The following is a 2593-nucleotide window of genomic DNA, read 5'->3' as shown; positions in this document are numbered from 1 at the left end:
GCCGTGGCGGCAGCGGCGCACGCACCCGCACAAGCGGCCGACGCGGCCTGGTGCTATGTGTATCTAATTTCAACGAGTACTTTGCGCGCGCTTTGGCGCGCCCTTAGTCACTTTAATAATATAATGATAATATCATTAGCTCTACAATACGTGTTTTCACGGAGATTAATGTACCACTGTGCTTAGGAAAAGAATCCCAGCACAATGGTACTTGATTATAGTGGTCGGTAATTAACGAATGTCACCACCACTAGGTGCTTGCTGTGAAAAGCAAAATTAAAGCTTTCTAAAAATATGTTCCTTTTCCCTTTCTAGCTAATTAGAAGCTAAACAACAGTGCACAGAATATAATCTCATCTTGTATTAGCCAATGGAGCTAACAGAACCATGTACAAATCTACTAAAAGCAAAAGCAGATCAACACAAATATATAGCCTTGAAAGGACGCGACACATATGCAGCCTGATTCGAGCGACCTTGTTGCCACTGTGAATCTTGTACCCCAAAAATCTATAACATTTTTGAATAATAGTTACCAAACACAGTTTTTCAAAAAGAATATACTAAGAAGCATTCACATGTATAAAGAGAAGGCTTAGAATACCTTGATTTTTTATGACTCTGAAAAGTATCAATTTAGCAGTGTTAAGTTGAATTCCGAACTGAAATTCTTGCATCTTGCACACAGATATAGTGAGACCAAAATTGCTTTACCAACCATTTAACGGAAACTTCATGATCAATTTTTCAAGCCATGAAAGAGCAAGTTGATCTCCTCCATTTTAGTTAGACATTGTTTGTCTTATTAATGACACGGATTTGGGGATCCTATTGTATCAGTGGACAGCAACGAGCATGAATTGCAGGTCCTGCACTCACAGGATCAAGAATTTAATAGTTGGATCTGCTAAGATAATGCACACCCCCAGGCACCATTTCATGTAATTCTGCAGTTTATTATTAGCCAGTCATTAGTAAGACCAAAACATAGCAAATGGATACTTGCTATTGTTACAACATAGGGCAAAGAGACCATTCAAAGGAACATATGCTGAGTAAGCTTGATCAATGATCTATCATCAAGGTAACTATTTCATACGTTACATTTTCACCCTATCAGCCGATCCTACTGTTACACCTAGCTTTTTTATAGATGAAGCACTTTAACATGAAGGCCCAGTTTGTGTACAATATAAAAAAATGTAAGTCCAGTAAAAGTTGATGCTGGAACTTAACTGACGAATTAGCATGTGCAAACTGTTTGCAAAATATGCTGGGCAACACTTACATCATTGGTCCATTTGTGCAACCAAAATAGTAGTAAATAACTACGCATCAACCATTATAGATGAGGAAAAAAATGATCCATCCAAGAATGCAGTAGAGGTCCACTTACATGGCATTTCCCTGTTGCTGTTCTGATTGAAGGTTCACTTAGTGGCTTTTTCCTGTTAGTGAAACTGAACATGAGAAGATGCATCTGTGAGATCATCCGCAGGTAGAGATGATCATTTAGGCAAGTAAATAATCCACATGAAATCCAAGTACAGATTTGCAAAATGAAAATAGAGATTAGACACATTTCCTGGAGAGCCTCCAGCTACCTTTGCTGATGAAATGTAGGTTTGGAAAACGATAGTAGGACTTGAACATCTCACATAGGCATTTCAGCGAGCACATGACATGCACTTGCAACTGTAGGATGGCATTTGGGGCCACGCTCCTCCTGTCAACCACGCTGCCATTCCTGAATCCTGAATCGCCCAGCCCAGCCGTTGCCATCACTGTGCCTAGGCAAGCTCCAAAATGTTACGCCGCCAATGTTCTGGAAGGCGGGCGGACAACTTACGCTAGAAAGAGGATACATGGAGTCATGGACTCAGTGAACCTTGGAGTCTTTTGTGCCAGTTATGGGCAGGAGGAGGCGGCGCTGCGCAGACCTTTGCGTGCAGGCAGCGAGTGATGGCGGTGCATTAGCAGGAGACGCCCACGGAGCCTAGGTCCGCAATAATCTCTTTCCCTTGATGAGCGTAGCGTGGCCTCACCGCTCGCGCCGAGGAGCGCGGCGACGCGACTGCGCGCGGTGGCCCAGTGGGAGGCGCGGCGGCTCGACGTGGTGGATCCTCCTCCGCAAGCTGCGGCGCCGGCGGCCCGGAGTGGCCTCGCTGCTCGCGCCGAGGAGCGTGGCGGGCCGGTGGCACGCAGTGGTCCGGCGGGAGGCCCGGCGGATCAGTGCGGCTGCCGGCGGGTAGCTCAACGCTGCAGCTTCACCTCCTCCGTTCTCCTGATCCGCGGCGGATTGGCGGGTACCACAGCCGCCGGACAGCGCGTGGGTGGGAGCTGCACATCAAGGCCACAGAACTGGCGGCTATAACGGCCAGTGACTCGCGAGCGTCAGTGGCGGCTGCGCCGCCCCGCCGGGCACCCTGCGATAGGAGGATCCGAGAAGGTTCGAGCAAATGGGAGACTTGGGAGGGCAATGTGCGGGATAGAAGCTGCGCCTCCGACCGTTCGATGGCTATCGCGTGGACAGATTTTTTGCTGGCGTGGACGAATAGGAGCGCGCCCAGCAGTGCGCGTTTAACATATAGAA

The 2593-nt window shown here is 47.6% G+C and overlaps 1 long non-coding RNA gene across 2 annotated transcripts; it reads right to left on the bottom strand.

Annotated features, from left to right (window-relative positions):
• Positions 1-287: 287 nt before the first annotated feature.
• Positions 288-2353, bottom strand: LOC120671969. Of its 2 annotated transcripts, none has more exons than XR_005673919.1 (2): positions 1397-2353; positions 288-947 (listed from the first exon to the last, which is right to left on the bottom strand). It is a non-coding gene; the product is annotated as an uncharacterized LOC120671969 (long non-coding RNA). The 2 variants fall into 2 exon arrangements; XR_005673920.1 differs by having other exon boundaries at positions 288-869.
• Positions 2354-2593: the final 240 nt, after the last annotated feature.

Source organism: Panicum virgatum, chromosome 5N (genome assembly GCF_016808335.1).
Source record: "Panicum virgatum strain AP13 chromosome 5N, P.virgatum_v5, whole genome shotgun sequence".
Lineage (NCBI taxonomy): Eukaryota > Viridiplantae > Streptophyta > Magnoliopsida > Poales > Poaceae > Panicum > Panicum virgatum.
Note: the sequence above shows the minus strand (reverse complement) of the source record. Positions and strands in the feature narration are given on the sequence as shown.